Source organism: Grampus griseus (assembly GCF_964374135.1).
Source record: "Grampus griseus genome assembly, chromosome: 12".
NCBI lineage: Eukaryota > Metazoa > Chordata > Mammalia > Artiodactyla > Delphinidae > Grampus > Grampus griseus.
Window position 1 is genome coordinate 3065042 of NC_139006.1, and position 23255 is coordinate 3088296.

Sequence of the window (23255 nt, forward strand, 5' to 3'; positions counted from 1 at the left end):
TTGAGTTATTTGTACTGAGGTGGATGGACCTAGAGTCTGTTATACAGAGTGTAGTAAGTCAGAAAGAGAAAAAGAAATACCGTATGCTAACACATATATATGGAATCTAAGAAAAAAATGTCATGAAGAATCTAGGGGCAAGACGGGAATAAAGACACAGACCTACTAGAGAATGGACCTGAGGATACGGGGAGGGGGAAGGGTAAGCTGTGACAAAGCGAGAGAGAGTCATGGACATATATACACTACCAAACGTAAAATAGATAGCTAGTGGGAAGCAGCCGCATAGCACAGGGAGATCAGCTCAGTGCTTTGTGACCACCTAGAGGGGTGGGATAGGGAGGGTGGGAGGGAGGGAGACGCAAGAGGGAGGGGATATGGGAACATATGTATATGCATAGCTGATTCACTTTGTTATAAAGCAGAAACTAACACACCATTGTAAAGCAATTATACTCCAATAAAGATGTTAAAAAACAAAAAAGGGCCCCAGGGCGAGCCCCTCGCCCAGCATCCGGCAGCAGCATAGATTTCCAGGGTGACACAGTGGGAAGCTTCCTAGCCAGGAGCAGCCTCCACTTTTCCATTCTAATCGCTCCGTGGACCACTCCTGCGTCAGAAGGGCCCCTCGCTGAGTTATCGCAGGGATGTTAAGCCGCCCGTGCTCTCATGGTTGCAAAGAGCTGGGGGCTGGAGAAGCATCACCCACAGACGCGTCAGCCAGATCCGGGACCACCCACCCCCACCCCCGCCCCCGGTCTGCTTCAGGGAAACCCAGGCACCGCAGCTTTGCAGCCCAGACCACATAGCCATGAGGGGCCCGAGGATGCGTCTGGGGCTCTGAAGTGTCAGGAAAGAGCGCAGATTTACTGCAGTTCCCCTGCCTCAGCCCTGCCCTTGATTCAGAGAGGTAGACCCTGAGGAATCAGGGCTCCTGCTAGGATCACCAGGCGCCCACTCGTCCTGAAGACTCCGGGGGGCCGGGCCAACAGTGCCAGCGGTGGTGAGGCAGGCCAGACACCCCCAGGGAAACGCAGCACCTCGGCCAGCTGCGGCCAGAGACATGTGAGTCTGGTGTCGCCAGACTTTCTGATGCGGGGCGGGGGGTGATGAGAGGGAGTGGCAAAGAATCTAGAAGTCAGGATTTGATGTAAGCCCTCCAACATTTTATGAGTGGCTCAGTTTTAAAAAACATTCCGAAACCCGCACCAAGTTGAACTGTGGCCCAGATGTGAGCTCTACCTTCCAATGAAACGTCTCAACTGTAATAATGACAGATGACATTAATGTGGCCCCAACTGCATGCCCAGCCCCGGTGCTAGGAGCTTACGTCACTTAATTTTCTGGCTGCTCCACAAGGTGCTTAGCCATCCCTTCATTCCTTTTGTTTGTATTCGTACTCACCGTTTTATTTATTCTTAACCTTTTTTCAATTAAATGTTGAGGTTTCAACTAATAAACTACTTTTTTTTTAATTGAAGCATAGTTGATGTACAATATTATACAATTACAGGTGTACAAGGATTCATTCATCTTCCACGTCTCCTTCGAGCGCCCTCTGCTGGCCCGGCAGCGTTAGCGCTGTGGGATCCCGCACAGAGCTCTCGTTCGTTGTAAGGGGTGGAGATGGGGGCTGAGAGTGAGCGAGGAAAGCAGTAAATGGACTGTGGGTCATTTCAGACACTGACACGTGCCGTGAAGAGGATAAACCTGGTGATACAGTGAAGTCCTGAGAGTCTCTTTGGAGAAGGTGGACCACGAGGTCTCTGTACAGGATGTGACCCTGGAGCCAGGCTTCTGAGCACGGGGCGGGGGGCTGGTTATCGCAGGAGAGAGGACCACAGGGGCCAAGGGGGAGCATGCCCGAGGGACAGGAGGAAGGCCAGAGGGGCTAAGGAGAGAGGGCAGGGAGGACCCTGAGTGTGCAGTGCCAGGAGATGAGACTGGAGTCATGGGTGGGGTCACATGGCGGGGACCTCAGTGGCTGTGATACAGGAAGTGGGTTTTGATTCTCTGAGCAACGAGAAGCTCTTAGGTGGGTCAGGATCTTGTTTGCAACGTGCACAAGATGGCTCTGAGTGCTGTGTGCAGCGTGGGTTGGCGAGGGGTGAACGAGCACGGAACCATTGGGAGAAAGAGGCATTTCCCATCCCCCCTCCACCCCCCTTACAGGTGAAGAATACAGGCAGCGCTTCTGGAATGTGCTGGTCTCCAGACAAGGTACAAAGAAAACTTAAAACAAACTTCAAAACACCCACCTGAAAGGACCAGCTGGCACCCATGTGCTACCAGCTGTGACTTGTGGAGACCAGCTTGGGGGGGGAGAGGGAGAGGGAGAGGGGGAGGGGGAGAGAGGGAGAGAGGGAGGGGGAGAGAGGGAGAAAGGGAGAGGGGGAGGGGGGAGAGGGGGAGAGGGAGAGAGGGAGAGAGGGAGAGAGGGAGAGAGGGAGAGAGGGAGAGGGAGGGGGAGAGGGAGAGGGAGGGGGAGAGGGAGAGGGAGAGAGAGAGAGAGTGTGTGTGTGTGTGTGTGTGTGTGTGCACGCGCGCGTGCACACGCGCAGAAGCTGATTCCTACTCTTTCGCCCAAAGTCTGAAGTTCAAATGTGAGCCATATGTCTTCCCCTGATCTGAGTATCATCACAGACCAACACACTTCAATTACCCAGTTTGTCATTCACTGACTGAAAAAATGTCACATCTCTCAAAAACAAAAATGACGTTTGAGTGGATTTTCGGGCTGTTAGTGGGAGAGAGGGGCTGTGAAAAATAGCCTGTCTCAGGATCCACAGGGCTCCCTGGCAAAGCAGATGCAAGCAGCTAGCCGGGGCTGGGGGCAGGGGCAGCTTTGGGGGCTGCCTCACATCTTTCTTTGTGCAAAGCTGTCAGCCAGATTGGTGGTCAGCTGCTGTGATGAGGGGCTTCCTAAACTAGAAAAGTCCTCAAACTCAAATTATCCTCCCCACCATCTAGGTAGCTGGACGCCAGAAATCCCTTCAGTTGACATTGCTTTAAGTTAAGATGCTTCAGGTCCTAAGCAGATGCAAATGTGTTCCCAGGGAAGAGTGATGTTAATCCATTATTTTTGACATGATTCAGTAAGATTGGCTGTTATTACTTTGCAAGCCTTGGAGAGGTGGCACACAGGATGGGTAAGTTTTCACAGGGGGATGGGGAAGGAAGCAGGAAGGGAATGGCTTTGCTGAGGTCCCTAGTTACAAATGAGCATATAATGTTCTGGAAGTAATGAAAGAGCTTTGCTGAAAAACTACTGATTTAGAAGAACCCCAAAGGAAAGTAGAGACAATTCAATTCAGATTCATCAAAACTTGTTCAGTAAGAGAAATAAGAAGCTGTGTGTGCTGCTTTTCAGCATGGTGCCTTTGTAAGGGATCAGCAAGAAGGATTTTGAAGAATTGAAAGCAGAGACTCAGTTATTTATACACCCACGTTCCTAGAAGCATTATTCACAATATTCAAAAGGCAGAAACAACCCAAGTGTCCATCAAGAGATGAGTGGATAAACAAATATGGTGTGTATCTACAACGGAACACTATTCAGCCATTAAAAGGAATGAAGGGTAATTCCCTGGTGGTCCAGTGGTTAGGACTCGGCGCTTTCACTGCTGAAGACCCAGGTTCAATCCCTGGCTGGGGAACTAAGATCCTGCAAGCCAAGTGGCACGGGCAAAAAACAAAAACAAACAAACAAAACAAAAAAGGAATGAAAATTTGATATCATGCTACAACATAGGTGGACCTTGAAAACGTTATGCTTGGTAGAATAAGCCAGATACAGAAGGACAAACATTGTATCATTCCACTTACACAAGGTACCTAGAATAGGCAAATTCATAGAGACAGAGAGTAGAATAAAAGTTACTGGGGATGCAGGGGAGGAGTGGAGAGTTACTGTTTAATGGGTTCAGAGTTTTTGTTGGGAACGGTGAGACGTTTTGGGTATAGAGAGTGCATGAAGTTGAGCACTTATGAATGGTTAAATAATAAATATTGTGCTATGCGTATTTTATCACAATTTTTTAAAAAATAACAGAATGAGATGAGATGAAAATTTTTTAAAAGAATGGTTTTGACTCCATTTGTTTCAGTCAGAGTTCTTTAGTGTAAGCAGCAGAAACTAATTTGGGCTGCTTTTTAAAAAAATTATTAATTAATTTTATTTGTGGCTGCCTTGGGTCTTTGTTGCTGCACGCGGGCTTTCTCTAGTTGCGGCGAGCAGGGGCTACTCTTCGTTGCGGTGTGCGGGCTTCTTATTGCGGTGGCTTCTCTTGTCATGGAGCACGGGCTCTAGGTGCGCAGGCTCAGTAGTTGTGGCGCACGGGCTTAGTTGCTCCGCGGCATGTGGGATCTTCCTGGGCCAGGGCTCGAACCCATGTCCCCTGCATTGGCAGGCGGATTCTTAACCACTGCGCCACCAAGGGGAGTCCCTGCTTTTTTTTTTCTTCTTTTTTTTTTTTAATGGAGGAATAATAAAGTCCAAAGACTGAGCAGCCAAAACTATTTCTTGGAATGATCTCATTTGGTGCATCCAGTTTCCACAGTTTATACCTGTATATACTTGTCTCCTGACATCTGTCACAGTCCATAGCTTTCCCCACCCAGACGGCACCCCAGGCAGACATGGCACAACTTCTTTCTGAATAGTTTTCAGCTGCCTTCGGTTGTGGTGACATTTCAAAGGGAAAGAATACTTTGGGACAGTCATTTCTAAATTTTAACCCAGGGCTTGGAGACTGCATGCTTGCTGAGTACTCCAGATCTGCTTGTGTTTCAGAACATGCATTTGCCATTTCTGTCTTGCAGGAAACTTTTAGGGCCCTGGCTCTCACGGGTATGACTTGCACTTGACCATGGATTTGTAAATTCGTTCGCAACCTATTGTACTTATTAGATCACTTTCCATTCTGCCTGAATTCACTCACACCTAAGAAACCTGGGACTATTTGCTTCTGTATTCGAAAAACTCTGTGCGGAACTCTGTTCCTCTGTGAGGAACTCCGCAAAGTGCTTATTTAGTGTATTTACATAACTCTTGTATGCGTTTTGCTGCATAAGTATTAAACAATTTTATTACGGGGTGCTCCCCCGGGGTGGGCAACCCCGAGTATGTTACTATATATACACCTATCTAACTGTATAGACACTACACTCATTCTCTGCCTCTGTCTGTCTTTCTCTATATATATACACGCTCTCTCTATGTATAGATAAATAAAAAGACAAAGGGAGAGAGAGAGGGAATGTATACGCCATACATAGAGAGATATTAATTTATATTAGGGGAGAGAGAAAAAGGGTGTATGTAGTAAATATATAAATATATCAGTATATATGTATATAGTCATATATAACATAAATATTCTCTATCTTTATATATTCTCTCTATATAAATATTTTACATATTATTCCATATTATGTATTATATATCTATATTATATATTAGAGAGTGTACATAGTGTATATCTGTATACACAGATAGGCAGGCAAATAGAGAGGTAAAGATGGATGACTATAGATATATAGATGGATGGATGGTAGACAGAATAGATAGATGATAGATAGATAAGACAGATAATAAAGACAGAGTGTGTGTGTGTGTGTGTGTGTGTGTGTGTGTGTGTGTGTGTGTGTGAAACTCGGAAATTTCTAACTCTTGAAGCTCAACTGCGCACCGAAGGATTTGGACGAAGAACTGTGCACCTGTGGGAGGCTGTATCGTTGTTTAAAATAGTCCCCCCCACTCCTCCGTTGAGGACCAGTTTCTGTGGGAGAATCATGACGTCAAGCATAACCACTGACTTGCTTTAGCCAATGGGATGTGAGAGGACGTGCCTTTCGTTACTTCCCAGAAGTCCTAAGTGTTGTTGGATGGTCCTCACCCTTTTTCTTTTTCTTCGGCCACAAGAGTGGCGGCATCACAGCTGGGAGCCATTCTATCGCGACAGACGTAGGACGTGCGCCTGAAATGACCCTCAGTGGTTGCCAGTCTCTGAGATCTGAGGGTCATTTGCAACTGGGAAACGATCAGCCTCTGCTGGCCAGTCGAGGACTCACTTTGCAGGCTCCGCTTTGCATGTACGAGGTAACAGAGGGCCTGCCCACGGCCCCAGAGCTGGTCATTGGTGGTGCCTGACCTCACATCTGGGGGATCTGGCCCCCGACGGTACTCTCTTGACCCTCACAATCGACCTCCTCTCTCCCAGGCCATTTATTCCGACAGATGACTTCTCTCCTGGGGGATCCAAGTGCCCATGTTCTATTTCTCTTCAGACAGCCCCCAGTTTCTGAGAAAGCTCTCTTGCACGACCTCAGCTTTTTTTTTTTTTTTTTTTTTTTTCATTTCCACGGAAGCCAGCCTGTGTGCTGCCATCAGACGGGCAAGACCCCCGGGGTCTCATCAGAGCTGGTCTAACAAGGGAAGCTTTTCCATAGGGTGCTGATTGATTTTCTTCCCTCCTGAGGTGGGAGCTGTGTGGGTCGGAATAACTCACCCTGCTCTACTGATGACAAATTATGCCTCTTTGGCTCCCCAAAGGACAAGTGAGTCCCCAGTCCATAGGTAAAGGCTGCTGCAGGAATGTTCTGTTCCGAAGCCATAAACACAGCACAGAGTGTACCTTATTATCATGCGGGGCGGAAGGCCAACTCCTGCTTTAACTGTAAACTCTCCTGATATCTCCAACGGAGATAATTATGGTGCTTAAGGGAACTTTGGGCCTTGCTAAAAGTACTTTGCAATGTTTGCATGGCAAGGAAGGCACTAACAGGTGACCCAGGAAAGATCCTGGAGCCACAGCACTTACTACTTCATCAAGGAACCCTCCCGGCTGCCTGGCCGTCTCCCCCTTTGAAGTGCCTTCCTTCCTCCTGTATCACACGGTCCTCCTTGATCTCACACCCCTGCTTCTGACGCTAGCGAGCTTAGCTGAACTCAGTCCCACCCAGCAGTGAGGAGAAAGCAAGGAGATAAAGCTGTCAGTTCACTGACTGTGGCAGATGCTGCTAAGGGTTCACCAAAACCCAATTTCCTTTCCCCTTGGGAACACAGCTCAACTGAATTTCCCAGTGTCCCTTGCAGTGGAATAAAGCAAATGCCTGAGATTTGGTCGATGCAATGTGGGTGGAAATGATACCTGCCAATTAAGGTCTGGACCATAGAAAGCCTCTGGATAGGCTCTCTCCCCATCCACCAGCCTAATGAAGAAGCCCTACAGGAGGACAGAGCCACAAGATGGAAAGAACCTGGGTTCCTGAGTCACCACGTGGAAGGATGCCCACTATATACCCATGCCCCAAACTATTACATGAACAAGAAACAAACCGTGTTAGCCACTGTTGACATCAGTTAACCCAGCCTGACTAATACAAGAGCCCTGACCCAGTGTTTCCCCCTACTCAAATTCTAGGTTTCTCCAACTGGGTCATCCAGGAACCCCCTGAAAAGCCCGTGTTGAAGTACTACTCCTCTAAGCTAAGCCAGCTACACAGGATGTACTCCTGCCTTACACACATCTTCCACCTGCTAATTCTATTCTGTACCCTTTCATTGCAATAAACTGTAACTGTGAGTATAACAGCGTTGATGAGTTCTGGGAGTTCTTCTAGTGAATCAAAACTTGAGGGTGGTCTTGAGGAACCCGCCAAACTGCAGGGAGGTAAAGGTATTCTAAGGAAAGACCCAGTATGGGAAAACCAGGTCTTTCATTAGAGACTTGAAAATGCCGTTTGTGAACAGAAAGTTCACAGGGAAAAAAAAATTACTCTCAAACATATGGGAAAAGGTTCAACTTGACTCCATAGTATCACAAGTATAGATTAGAAGCAGATTGAGATATTATGTTTTAACCTAGCAGGTTGGCACAAATCCCAAAGCATGGCAACACACTGTGTTGGTGAGGCTGAGGGAAAGCAGACGCTCCTACGTAGATGGTGAAAGCGTAAACTGATACAAGCTCCATATGGATTAGTTTGGCAATGTTCATCAAAATTACAAATGCACATACCTTTGACCCATCTACTCTATCACTGTGAATATAGCCCACCCATATATGTGCAAATGCAGGAATACATGTACACAAGAGTATTCACTGCTGCATTGCAAAAGATTGAATGGTGATAGCAAAAGATTGAAACCAGCCCATACGTCTAACAAGGAACTGGTTGGATAAATTACATTATACTATCCAATAAAGTATATAAGCACACACCGTGCATCTGAAAAAAAAAAAAAGGAAAGAGAAAAATGTGTACTGATATAGACAGAGACACATTTCAGTGAAAAAAAAATCAAGTTACAGAACAGTATGTATAACAGACAACTATTTTTATGAAAAAGTGGGGAAAGTATGAATATATTTTGTATTTGCTTCTGCTTGCATAAAGATGCTCTGTAATAATACACAATTAATTAATGAAATAATGACCTGTTTGGGGTGAAAGGACGAAGGGGAACAGGGATATTATTTTTGTACCACGTAAATGTTTTGCTAATTTAAGGGGGTAGATTTTAAAACAGAAAAATACTGCTTAGGGCTTCCCTGGTGGCACAGTGGTTAGGAACCCACTTGCCAGTTCAGGGAACATGGGTTCGATCCCTCGTCCGGGAAGATCCCACACGCCACGGAGCCACTAAGCCCATGCACCACAACTACCGAGGCTGCACTCTAGAGCCTGAGAGCCACTACTGCTGAGCCTGTGAGCCACAACTGCTGAAGCCCAGGCACCTAGAGCCCGTGCTCCACAACAAGAGAAGCCACGATAATGAGAAGCCCGCGCACCACAACGAAGAGCAGCCCCTGCTCGCCGCAGCTAGAGAAAGCCTGCGCGCAGCAACAAAGACCCAATGCAGCCGAAAATAAATTAATTAATTAATTAACTAATTAGAAAAAACAGGAACCTACTGAATAGCACAGGGAACTCTATTCAATACTCTGTAGTGACCTAGATGGGAAAAGAATCCAGAAAAGAGTGGCTGTATGTATGTAAGGACAGCAGCAATGAACACAACAACGCTGTAAATCAACTATATCCAATTTTAAAAATTTTAGAAAAATAAAAGAGGCACGGATCTAGAAAAGAAATTTGGTTTAGAAATTAAAAAAACTATTTGACTTGAAAAATAAATAAATAAAGGGAGGCACAAGGAATCCATACGTTGCTAAAATTCATGGAACTCTACACAAAAAGGAAGCCAAGTTTAGTTTTGTCCATTTTTAAGAATTAAATTTATTTTAAACATCATCACTCTTGCACAAAGGCTATCCCGACTACCCAGGCACCATGAGAGGGAAGCTAGGGTGCCCTTTAAGGAGAGGAATTTCCTAGTCACGAGGTATCACATCTTTACTTTTAATATTTTCTGCCAAACTGCACTCCAGAGTGGCTATACCTGTGGGATTTTCTTAAGGTCAACATAGCCCTAGAGATGTTTCCTACCGTGGAGTCAAGGGAAAACCTCCACACAGAATTGAAAATCCATATCCTAGGAATCTTACGATGTCCCCAATCTATATGCCAAACCGCTGTCCTTTCTTTTCACTGGTGTAAATTCACAGCACAGGAACAGGGTGGGAGATAAAGCAGTAAAAGGGAACTCGAGCAGAAGTTTTAAAACTCACATACCTACAGGGAGCGGAAATTAATAAAGATCATAATGATAAGGACAGCAAACACTCACACGGCGCTTTCAAGGTGCCAAGCCCTGGACGAATCACTCTGCATGTCATAAGCTACTGGATTCTCACAACAAACCTGCATCGTAAGTTACCTTCATATTCCCATTTTACAGATGAGGAAACCGAGGCCTAAAGAGATTGAGAAGTATACCTGCTATTTCAGCTAGAAAATGGCACATCCGGGGCTCAGTTCAAAGCAGTCTGGCTGCAGAAGGAGGACCTTAAACGCGTGCAGTCAGCCAGGAGCTAGAATCCTGACATTCCAGTGTGATCCAGTTTGGTTTTCAACGCTGCAGCTGACCACAGGAGTCAGAACCAAGCGGCGAGGACGCAAGCACGCGTCCCCCAGAAGCAGCAGCTGAGAGTCACCGCCGCACACTCAGCATCAACAGATGTCTCGTTTTCTGGAAAGAGGCCAAAATTGGGATTTCTTTATGAAATGTCCCAATTTTAAAGTATTGACTCAGTTTGGCTTTAAAAACGGTATAGATCACATTATTACCTCTGAGTTAGAACTAGTTAAGACAATATGATGCTTGAAAAGGTTGACCCTAACGTGGCCAGCATCTTTGTCATTCTTTTACATCCAGCCTGAAGAGCCCACCCAAGTTCACTCTGTTTTGTTTATCTATTATTGCATAACAAAACCACACCAAATGTCAGTGACTTGGAATGAAAGTGGATGGCTTATTTTTTACTATTATGTACTGTTATTATTAATTGTAATATATGATACAGTTTATGAATTATAATTTATTGTAATGATTTGTTAATTATTATAATTGTTGCTCCGGAATCTGTGGCCCGGCTGACCTAAGCCACGCTCGCTGACTGTGGCTGGGCTCGCCCATGTATCTGTGGTCAGCTGCGGGCCGGATGGTCTAGGGCGGCCTCAGCTGGAATGGCTCTTCTCTGTCCCACCAAGGCTCTCATCCTCCAGCAGGCTAGCCTGGGCTTATTTACACAGCAGTTCTGCAGGTTTCTAAGAAAACGATCAGAAGCATGCAACACTTCTTCGGTCCAGACTCAGGACTCATAAGACACTGGTTCTGTTGCATTCTATTGGCCAAAGCAAATCAAAAGGCCAGACTGATTCCCACCCAGGGGTAGGAAAACAGACTCTTGATGAGTATTGGCAAGACACTGGGGTCAACTTTGCAGCCCTCCCACCTCCTCCTTCAGGGCTCCTCTCCTAAACCATTGCTGATTGTTTTAATGAAAGACAGTGTGGAAAAACAACAAGTAGCCTATTAAAGGGCTTCCCTGGTTGTCCAGTGGTTAAGACTCTGAGCTTCCACTGCAGCGGCCATGGGTTCAATCCTTGGTTGGGGAACTAAAATCCTGCATACTGAACAGTACGGCCAAAGAATAAAAAATAAATAAAAATCTAAAAAAAGAAGAGCTGGGCTTCCCTGGTAGCGCAGTGGTTGGAAGTCCGTCTGCCGATGCAGGGGACGCGGGTTCGTGCCCCGGTCCGGGAAGATCCTACATGCCGCGGAGCGGCTGGGCCCGTGAGCCATGGCCGCTGAGCCTGCGCGTCCGGAGCCTGTGCTCCACAACGGGAGAGGCCACAGCGGTGGGAGGCCCGTATACCGCAAAAAAAAAAAAAAAAAAGAAGAGCTGTTAAGTGAAATGGTTTATTGGCACCTGATAAATTCCGGCTGTTCAGGCCCAGTTTTAATCTTTGCTCCTATTCCCAGGGAAATAGTCTTCTAAGGAAGCTGAAATTAGAAGCCCGACACCATTGGAGTTAATTCTATAGATAGCACTCCTTGAAAATAATGAAAAAAGTGAATAGGCTTAACTAAAATACAATTTCAGTAATGTATTAACACCATAACCCTCCAGAGAAAGCTTTTACTACCTTCTGCCTAGAATGTGTAGATTTATATTAATGTAATAAAACAGGACCTGAAACAAAGGAAGAACTATATAAGTACAAGCTATCACTATTATCACTCATAAATTCCACAGAATCTTACTAAGAACCTACTTAGTTCAAGATGGCACAAATGTGCATTGTAGTGAGACAGGCTGGGAGCTGGGACACTTTGCTGCAGTGCCTGCCCCTAGACAAATGTCTCCTCGAGCAATAAAATACAAAGAAGTTATAAGGGACTAAAAATAACTGCGTGCATTCACAGTTGGCGCAAGTTATGGACAACAAGATACAAAAAGACCAAAACAAAAGAAACCCAGCCGTCGCTTCTGAAGAGCTGGGAGCAGAAACAGGGTACTGTGCATGCGCCCTGCATCCCTCTGGCCTGACCCCTGGACACACCCCTACCCTCACCCCATATAAGGAACGGGCTCGCCCTGCCTCGGGGAGCCAGCAAGGGAACCTGTCACTGGTTCTCACTCCCCCCTGCTGCAGCAAGGGCCCCAACAAAGCCTTGCCTGAATTTCTTCTCTGGCCTCTGATCTATTTGTATTGACTGGGGAAGGCCCAGAACCCTGGTCAGTATCAGTAGGATTTAATCAATGTTCTCTGAGTAGTAATTAGCTGATCACTTTACCACCTGATTCTCAAAATGACACATGCATAGGACGGACCTGGAATAGACGGATTTGCAGAAGCCAGGAATGTGGATTGATCAAATTAGCTCTATGTTTCTGTCCCCTCCCCCAACTCTCAACTTAGATGTTGTAGTAAATGCAATATGACCCACCCCCCAACCAGAAGAAGTCCACAACCTAATCCGTGGAGCCTGTGGATTTGTGACCTTTAATAGCAAAGGAGACTTTGCAGGTATGATTCAGCTAAGGGTCCTGAGATGGGGAGAAGCTCCTAGATCATCCAGGTGGGTTCAGTGTCGTCACAAATTCTTACAAGAGGGAAACAGAAGAGTCATAGTGAGAGATGTGAGGACAGAAGCAGAGGGCAGAGAGTGAGATTTGAAGATATTATGCTGTGGGCTTTGAAGATGGAGGAAGGGGCCATGAGCCCCCCCCATGCTCTATGCACCCCCATGTTTATTGCAGCTTTATCTACAATAGCCAAGATATGCAAGCAACCTAAGTGTCCATCGCTAGATGCATAGGTCAAGAAGGTGTGAGATACACACACACACACACACACACACGCGCGCACACAATGGAATACTACTCCACCATAAAACGATGAAATCTTACCATTTGGGACAACATGGATGGACCTTGAGGGCATTGTGCTAAGTGAAATCAGTCAGATGGAGAAAGACAAATACCATATGATCTCACTCATGTGCGGACTATAAAAGGAAAAGAAAAGAAAAGGGAAAGAAACAAACCAAACAAAAACACACACACAGATACAGAGAACAGAGTAGTAGTTATCAGAGGGGAAGGGGCGGGGTAGGGGAGGGCAAAATGGGCAAAGGGGGTCAACGGTATGGTGACAGATGGAAACGACACTTTTTGTCTATTGAGTAACTCCCCGGTTTCTCTCTTTTCAGGATCTTATTTCCCCAACCAGGGATTGAACCCAGGCCCCCTGCAGTGGAAGCACCAAGTCCTAACCACTGTACCACCAGGGAATTCCTGGAAACTAAACTTTTGGGAGTACTCTGCAGTGTATACAGAAGTGAAAATATAATGCTGTACATGGGAAACGGATATAATGTTATAAACAGTGTGACCGCGATAAAGTGTTACAAATTCAAAAACAAAAAAAAACCCGCCTTGATTCCTAGGGAAATTCAAACATATTTTAAAAATTATTTATTTATTTATCTGGCTGCACCAGGTCTTAGTTGCGGCACGTGGGAGCTAGTTCCCCGACCAGGGATCAAACCCGGGCCCCCTGCATTGGGAGCGTGGAGTCGCAATCCCTGGACCACCAGGGAAGTCCCCCTTCAAACATATTTTTAAAAGGTCTGTTTAAAAGACATAGTAGGCGGCATCCGTGTAACATTTCCATTTCATACTGAATCCAAAGAGAGGAGAAGAAAGATAGCTTCTATAAGCCGATGGGCAACATTTCTCTGTGAAAGTCTTAGAGATACGTGTGCATGTGTATGCATGTATGCGCATGTTTGCACACATAAATGTCAATGGATCACTTAACGTTCGATTAAAGTGACTGCTTCTCATTTTATTTCCCCAGGGCCCCAGTAATAATCTGGGCCTTTCTGTGGCACAAGTAATCTCTGAAAATGGTTCAGACCCCATCAGATGTCATCTAATGCTTGATTAAATTAAGCTTAAACGATAAAATAACCTTTATCTAGAAGGGTGATTACGCAAATCAAAGATGTGTCATGTAAAGGGATAGAAATGACATTGGTTCCCGTCTCCCTAAAGGCTTGGTAGGTCTAGAAATAGGTCCTTATGCCCGGGAATGTGAGGCATGTGGCCCTCTAGAAGATAGCCCCCTGTGAGGGTAGGATGCTTGCCCTTCTTGGTTCATGGCCAAATTCCCCAATGTCTACAACAGTGTCTGATCCACAATGAATGGTCAAAGGTTATTTGTTGAGTGAACAGATAATGGATAAATGCGTGAACCCCCTTCGAGGCAAACCTGGATGAGATCGGAATGGATTGTAGTTGAAGGCATGGAGATAATAACCAAGTGTCCATCGTGAAAGAACAAATCATGAGAAGACACACGCACAAATCAATTAAGAGGGAAGTGGGAAATAATGGCTCTGAACAGCGTGCTTCAAGAAGTTTGCCCTGACCGTGCAGTTGGGCACCTAGATAGAGCTGTCGACTTTCTAACGACTGGCTTCTATCCAACCCAAAAGAACAGAAGAAAGAGGAGTACTTCCCAGAATGATGAAATTACCCTGGACAGCTTAATGAAAAAGTCTTGGTTCCCACTGAGGCATTAAATGGTTCGTTTCCACATGGAAGCCTCCATGGCTTGTGACAAGCTTTTGACAAACTGTTTCTTTATTTTTTCATGGACGTGTTATGGGCGATAAAGATTAACGGAAAAGATTTTCCCCAACTGCAGCCTTGCTGTTTGAGCTTCACTGCTCACCAGTGAAGACTCAGCCAGGGGCAGAACAAGAAAGTCCAGAGATGGACGATGCTTCCCCATCCAGTGATAATGAGGTATTAATTATATGCTTCTGAGCTGATCTGTGCTATAACCTGCTCATATAGAAAGGGGGCTAGTTTCTTTTTTCCAGTGTAGTTCACCACCACTGCCTTCTACCAGGAAAAATAAAGCCCCTTCTTTGGAGGTTTTCAAATTCTAATAACTGAGGTTATGAAATAATGAGAGATTAGCTCTGCGAGCTCAGAAATCATCTACGTTTGGCTAATTTGTCGCTCCTGGGCTGGTCATTAAATCTTGAGGTGACTCTGGCTGCCTTTGCATTGAAGCTGGCATCCTGAATGCCTGCAGTGAATCCACTGAGCACACTTGCTACCAAATGTCAAGATTTCACAGGGTAGGGTCTTAGGTGGACTTGACACATGCTGACAATCTGACAGTCACAGAACAGTCACAGAATTAATTTCAATTAGGTTAATTTCAACATTGGCCATACTGATCCTTTACACACCACCCCAGAGTTAACTGTAAAGTTGACTTCAATTCTCCTCCTTAAACCTTCTCAGGGGCTTCCCTGGTGGCGCAGTGGTTAAGAATCTGCCTACCAATGCAAGGGACATCGGTTCGAGCCCTGGCCCGGGAAGATCCCACATGCCGCGGAGCAACTAAGCCCGTGCGCCACAACTACTGAGCCTGAGTTCTAGGGCCTGCGAGCCACAACTGCTGAGCCCACGTGCCACAACTACTGAAGCCTGTGTGCCTACAGCCCGTGCTCCGCAACAAGAGAGGCCACAACAATGAGAAGCCTGCGCACAGCAACAAAGAGTAGCCCCTGCTCGCCGCAACTAGAGAAAGCCCGCACAGCAGCAAAGACCCAACGCAGCCAAAGAAAAAAACACCAAAGAAAAAAAAAAACACCAAAAAGAAAAAAAAAAAAAAACCTTCTCAGATTAAAGTCAGGTGCTGGTCTGGGTATGAAATAAACATTTCCACTTTCAGCCCTAGGGCACCGTATTTGAAGTGTGTCCTTCCTCTGCGTCCAACTCCCCCTTCGCTACCATTTTATTAACTACTTCCAAAAAGACTGAAATACAGCCTTAAGCCAGAGGCCCATGAACTACTTAAATGAAACATAGTTTTTGTTCTCGATGAAGATTTTTAAGACTCTTTCTTGAAGAGATAGCTCCAGTGAGACATCTAAGAAAAAGAGGGAACGATGCCCTTCATTTCATGTTGCGGCCTCAGCTAGTTTGTTCCAGAAATCACATGTTACCATCTCATATTAAGGTTTGGATCTAATGGGAACTCCAGACATAGTCACTGAGGGATGCAGATGTCAGGACTTAGCAATGATTTTTCCTGCCTCATCTCTTTTATTATTTAAAAAAAATATCATTTTTAACCTACAAAAATAACGTATGGTCAGTTTGGGAAACTTGAAGGCCACAGAAAAAACACATAAGAAAATAAATGTTAACCCTAACCTCATCACCCAAATACACGTGTGTGAACCATTACAGGTTCTGGGTTATGCACATATGTGTGTAAGTTTTAATAAAACTGAGATCATACTCCACATACTAGGGTGCCTATACTTCCTTGTCAAGTCATATCATTTATACTATAATTTCTAAAGGCTGCACACTCGTCCATGTAAAACCTATACAATAACTTAATTAACCAATCCATTCTTTCTGAATATTTGCATTGTTTGAAATCATTGGCCATTATAATTAACACTGTGGTGGACTTACCTTTCATATAAGCTTTTAATCATCCCTGATTGTGTCTTTGGGATAAACTTCTGAAGGTGAAATTGCTAGGTCAAAGGTTATATTTATGTATTTCGTTCTATATATACATATATATAAAACATCATGTATTTTGTAAATACAATATATTGTATGTATAATTGTAGATAATTTTTTAGTCTTAACTATAGATAATTTTTATTACAATTAATAAAATACATAAATAATAATTTATATTTGTGTATTTGGTTATATCTAAATAATTTTAGATACAAGGACTTCCCTGGCAGTCCAGTGGTTAAGACTCCGTGCTTCCAATGCAGGGGGTGCGGGTTCGATCCTTGGTCAGGGAACTAAGATCCCACATGCCGCAGGGCACGGCCAAAAAAAAAAAAAAATTATAGATACAATTTTCCTTTAATTATAGATAATTATAAATTATAATTAATGAAATTAATAGGATAATTTTATTTTTAATTATAATTTTAATTATTATTATTTTATTTATATATTTACAAATACATATAATTTTAGAACTAGTTATAAATTTATAAAATATTTAATTTATAAATGAAAATAAATGAATTAAATATATACTTATGTATGGATTTAAGTAAATATTTAAGTATACATATATTAAAAATATATATTTACTGCTAGTGGCAGGAAGGAATCAGTACAGTGTTATTTCAGTGAGATGCTGTTCTGTGCACTCTGTGTGTATACATTTATCTACATATATAGGTATACACACACATACAGAAAACCAAATAGTCTTAAAGAAAGTTTACACCCATTCCACTCCCAGGATAAGCACACGACAGTTGGATGATTTTTTAAAGTGCTCACATCTTTAGTGGGGGCTTTGATGCTCTCCCTTCTTCCATGGGACCAGCCTCCTGATTCCACATGATCTCGCGGGATCTGGTGTCAAATGCCCCGCCCTCCACCCACATTCCCAGAAGGTCGCCTGTGTCTGTGCAGGAGACCACGTACACTGCACAACTCCGGAGCGTGCCACACACATTACGGTCTATAAAAACAGAGGCCCTGTATTGGCTTATACCTGGGTGGTCTTAAATTGGCTAAAAATTACACATGGTGGTGGAGTGGGTTGAATTGGGCCCCCAAAGATATGCCCACCTGGAACCTTGGAACATGATACTATTTTTTTTTTTTTTTTTTTTTTTGGTGGTATGTGGGCCTCTCACTGTTGTGGCCTCTCCCGTTGCGGAGCACAGTCTCCGGACGCGCAGGCTCAACGGCCATGGCTCATGGGCCCAGCTGCTCCGCGGCATGTGGGATCTTCCCAGACCGGGGCACGAACCCGTGTCCCCTGCATCGGCAGGCAGACTCTCAACCACTGCGCCACCAGGGAAGCCGGAACATGATACTATTGGACCAAGCATCTCTGCAAATGTAATTGAGGTGAGATCCCAAGATAAGATCACCCTGGATTAGGGTGAGCCTGAAATCCAACGAGTGTCCTTTTAGAAGAGAGAAAAGAAGACACAGTATATCAGTCTGTTCAAGCTGCCAAAATAAAATACCAGATGGGGTGGCTAACACCACAGACATTTATTTTCTTGGTTCTGGAGGCTGGGAGTCCAAAGTGAAGGAGGCACCAGGGTTGGTCTCCGGGGAGACCGCGCTTCCCGGCCTACAGACGGCTGCCTTCTTGCTGTACCCTCATGTGGCCTTTCCTCTGGGCATGGGGGGAGCAAAAGAGGTCTCTGGTAGCTCTTCTTTTCCTTATACGGACACCAGTCCTATTGGAATAGGGCCCCATTCTAATGATTTTATTTTTTCTTAATTATCTCCCTAAAGGTCTTACCTTCAATATACAGTCACATTTAGAGTTAGGGCTTCAACATATGAATTGGATACAATTCAGTTCATAACATAGAGAAAATGCCCTGGGAAGATGGAGGCAGAGATGGGAGTGATGCTGCTACAAGCGAAGGAACCTCAGGAGCCACGAAGGCTTGGCTCAAGCTTAGAGCTTTTAAACTTGACCTTTCGGTGCCCTGTATTAATGACCCTCCAGACTTCCAAGCAGCCTCGTCCAGGAGCAGCACGCAGGTAACCGTAAGAAGTCACTGAAATCCAACTCAAACCGACAGAAGCAAAACAGAATTTATTTTAAAGATAAGGGCTGTCACTTTAAACCAAAGGACAAGAAACACAGAACAACCAGATTCTGGAAAATGAACGCCTTAAACCTCTCTTTCTCTCTCTGTCTCTCTCTCCTCATTCCACATTCTGCTTGCATTTTTTCTCTCTTTCCATCTCAAAATTCTCAGGGGAAGATTCTGATTGCCTATCTTGGATTGAATGTTCGTTCCTGGACCAACTAATTGTAGCATTAAGAGTTCGGAGGAGGAGAGAGAGAGAGAGAGAGAGAGAGAGAGAGAGAGAGAGAGAGAGTGTGTGTGTGTGTGTGTGTGTGTGTGTGTGTGTGTGTGTGTGTGTGTGTGTGTGTGTGTGTGTGTAACTGATTAGGACTCAGACGTGTTACAAATCTGAACATTTATATATTTAAAATAATTTTTGTCAAATTGCAACGCAAATGATTTAGAGAAGCGAACCACAATAACTACACTTTTACCTGGTGCTATTTTATAATTCTTAGAATTTCACTGACTGCATAGACAATCAATTCCTCATGTCCTTTAAACTGGCTTTGATTTCCCACCGATTCCCTCATTAATGTGTTAAATGAAGCCTGACATAGTCTCATGTGTAGAATTATGTTTTTAACACCTTGAAAATTCTATTCGTGATATTACCCATGCCCGTGGGTTAGGGGTCGCAAGGCTAGTATGTTTATTAGAGAGTTGTGCAAATGGGAGCGGGTAACTGCAAAACACCCATCTCAATACAAATTCACCTGCGTGTATTGGGTTGTCATCAGTAAAGGTGGGGAAGGAAGCCCCAGCAGAGAGAGTTAAAGGATGGGGTGGGCACCTGGGGAATTCTTTCTCATTTCCTGCACAGGTGGGCCAGTAGCAGGGATCTGACTTCACCCTGACAACTAAAAATTGTCACTTGCACTATTTACAGTAGCCAGGACATGGAAACAACCGAAGTGTCCACTGACAGATAAATGGATAAAGATGTGGTACATATATGCAATGGAATACTACTCAGCCATAAAAAAGAATGAAATAATGCCATTTGCAGCAACACAGATGGACCTTGAGATTATCATACTGAGTGAAGTAAGTCAGGAAGAAAAAGACAAATACCATATGATATCGCTTACGTGTGGAATCTAAAATATGACATAAATGAACTTCCACAAAACAGAAACAGACCCACAGAGATAGAGAACAGACTTGTGGTTGCCAAGGGGGAGGGGTAAATTAGGAGTTTGGGATTAGCAGATACAAACTATTATATATAAAATAGATAAATGACAAGGTCCTACCGTAGAGCACAGGGAACTATATTCAATATCCTGTAATAAACCATAATGGAAAAGAAAAAAACTGTCACTCGCCCTCTGGCTCTACAATGATGAAGACACTGGCCACTGCAGCCGCTGACCTTCAACACCCCCTGAAAGGAGTTCAGGGTGGAGATCAGGAAGGAGGCCCTTGGTGCTCTGGGAAAAACTGGCAGAACAGGCATTCAGATAGTTTCAGGAGAAGATGTTATGAGTCTAATTTCTTGCATCTTCTCATGTCTAGAAAAGCACTCAAATCCTTCATGATGACGTCAGCTCCTCGTGACGAGCAGCCACCTTCTGCCAAGATGTGTGCTTGCCTACACGCGTCCCTTCACCAAAGTCACATATCTACTGACTTCTTCCCACCCCACCCCCGCCACCTCTTTGGAGCAGGTTCTCGGAGCTATCTGAGATGCTGTCTCCTGGGCTACAGTCCTCATTCTGCCCCAAATAAAACTCAACTCACAACCCTCACACTGTGCATTTTTTTCAGTTGACAACTCCATCGCTTTTTCTGACTAGGAGTTCAGAAAGATTTTGCCTCCCTAAGACATATCGGATGATATTTACATTCTCTCAAGCAAGAACAGTTGGGACTAAATGTGGAAAGTTGTACGTGGACGATGCAACTCTCTCAAGCCATGTATCCAAGTGTGGGAAAGATCAGATGTCTTCTTTCTGGAAGTGTCACAGGTTGAGGTCCCCAGGAACCAGACCCTGAGATGGAGACTGTCGTGGAAGAAAAGGAAAAGAAGTGTCTGGAAACACAGAGCTGCAATGCTCACCCAAAGAAGGACTCATCCCCACGGAGCTGTCCAAGGTAGGAGAAGGTTGGGCCTCCACAACCCACATCAGCTGATCCCTGGACTCAGGGGGCCCTGCAGGAAGGAAGCTCTCTAACTTGGGCCATCACCAGACAGGGCTGAGAGCAAGAAGTCCTCCCTCCGGATGGACAGTATGAAGGACATATCCCAGCATCTGCTGTAGCAGCTTAACTTAGACGCCATCAGGCTCTCATTCTGCTGGACAAAAGAAAGACCCAACTGCTCACTTCCGGGTTAAGTTGTCACGTCAGCATTTCCTCTGCCTCTTTTTTTTTTTTCTTTTGAAAAGGCTTTATTAAAACTTTATAATTTAATTTAATTCAGGGACTTCCCTGGCGGTCCAGTGGTTAAGGTTCCACGCTTCTACTGCAGGCGGTGCGGATTCAATCCCTGATGGGGTAACTAAGATCCCTCATGCGGCGTGCCACGGCCAAAAAGAGAGAGAAAAAAAAAATCTGCAATTTTATTTAATTCACCAAGTAGTTTCTGAGTACATGCTTTCAGCCACACACTGTGCAATGTCCTAGGGAAGAGACGTGAATGAAAAATTGGTCTTCTTCTCAGGGCATGATCGATTTAAAAATAACTTATAATATAAGGTGATAAGGACCATAATGGAATTAAGTACAAGGACCAGAGATAATACGGAGGAAGACATAAGAATTGCACCTGATAAAGGAGGATGGAGTAGGGAAGCTTTACAGAAAAGTTGGTTTCCTCTTTCATCCTCAGCATCTAGAATAGTATTACGAGTACTTTTCACAGGCAAGTTAAGGTCGAGTTTTATGGATGTATTAGTTTCCTATGGCTGCTATAACACATCACCACAAACCAGGTGCCTTAAGATATCCTCAGCCTCTTTATGCCTCTCTTTCCTCATCTGTATAATGGGAATCATAAATATACTTGTTTCTTAGGCTTATTGTGCACATTAAATCCACAGAAAGCACTCAGAATCATGGCTGACCCATGGTGAGCTCTCCGTAGCATTTGGTATTATTATTATTATTACTTTGCGGTACGCAGGCCTCTCACTGTTGTGGCCTCTCCCGTTGCGGAGCACAGGCTCCGGACGCGCAGGCTCAGCGGCCATGGCTCACGGGCCCAGCCGCTCCGCGGCATGTGGGATCTTCCCGGACCGGGGCACGAACCCGTGTCCCCTGCATCGGCAGGCGGACCCTCAACCACTGCGCCACCAGGGAAGCCCGGTATTATTATTACTATTATCTTGCATATCAGGTTTAAACACAACCATTTCAGGGTTCCCCCTTCCCCTTCCTTTCTCCCCCGGGGCCCTGACACTGAAATATGGTATTTTAACCATATTTCTAGTGTTACCGAGTCCAAGCTCGCTCTGCGCACCGCACGACAGGTTGATGAATCGGAGATGAGGTGCTGAGGCAGGGAATACGACTTTATTCGGAAAGCTGGCAGACCGAAAAGACGGCAGACTAGTGTCTCCGAAAAAACATCTCATCTGGGTCCGGCTGCCAGTTTCTTTTATAGAATCAGAGAGGGAGAGGCGGTGAGGAAGTAAAGTAAAAGGGCCACCAGTCTTACAAAACATCTCCTGGAATGGCCAGCCTCGGGGAGGGGATGTGTTAGTTTCTTCTTTTCTGCAGCCGTTCCCAAGCGGGCAGGGTTCCCTGAGGCAGGCCATTATGTACCATTATAACAGTAAAAGCAGCGAAAGGTTACAATGAAAAGATACAGTGAAAGAGAGACAGATCCAGCGTGGAGTCCGATTTCTCTCTTCCCGGTTACACTTGCTTCTGTAAACGTGATGCTTTCACGTCTGCCCTGCAGGCACGTGCAGGACATGCCTTGTTCGGGACACCCCAGTGATGCGCCTGCGTCACCTTGCCTCGACCTCCTGCCCCCGCATCGTGCTCCCCACTCCTGGGGAGGAGTCCTCGGCCAGGAGCATTATTTCAAATGCAAACCAACCAATCCAGAGGCACGTCCCAAATCACCTGTCTTGTGGGCTTCTCACAACTCAGGGCCACTGTGCCCATCCTACTCCCCAGGGGCCGAGTCCCTGAGAAGCAGAGGCAGTCCCTGTGCCCTAGAGCTCCTGCAAGTATTCACGCTAGCCCAGCCCAGGGCCGCGCACCCTGCTCGGCACGCTCCTTCCCGTGGAATCCGCGATAAAGGCTCCCTCTGTCTCCTCATGGACCCTGGGGCTTCCCTGTGGGGTCCTCAACGCACAGTGCGCCCCTCCTCTTGGGAACTGTGAGTAAAAAGACTGTCTTTGAAATGGCAGCTGATTTGTTGCATCGCTACACCTCAAATTTTCCACGAATACTCTGTGTTTTAGAACAGGGGGCTTCCCCTCCAGCTCCGAGACCACTGCGGGGCAGGATGCAGCTCTGGGGCCCACCACCGGCCAAAGCTCCGCGAGGGGAGGGGTCTTCGTGCCCTGGTTACCAGGTCCCTGCATTTAGTTCACCCCCAGGCGGGGCGGAGGCGGGGAAGGAGGGCAGGTGCATCCTGTTCCACGCGTACCCAGGCTCCAGGCTTTTCTCCCAACACTTCCCCCGCAACCCCCAAAGCCCT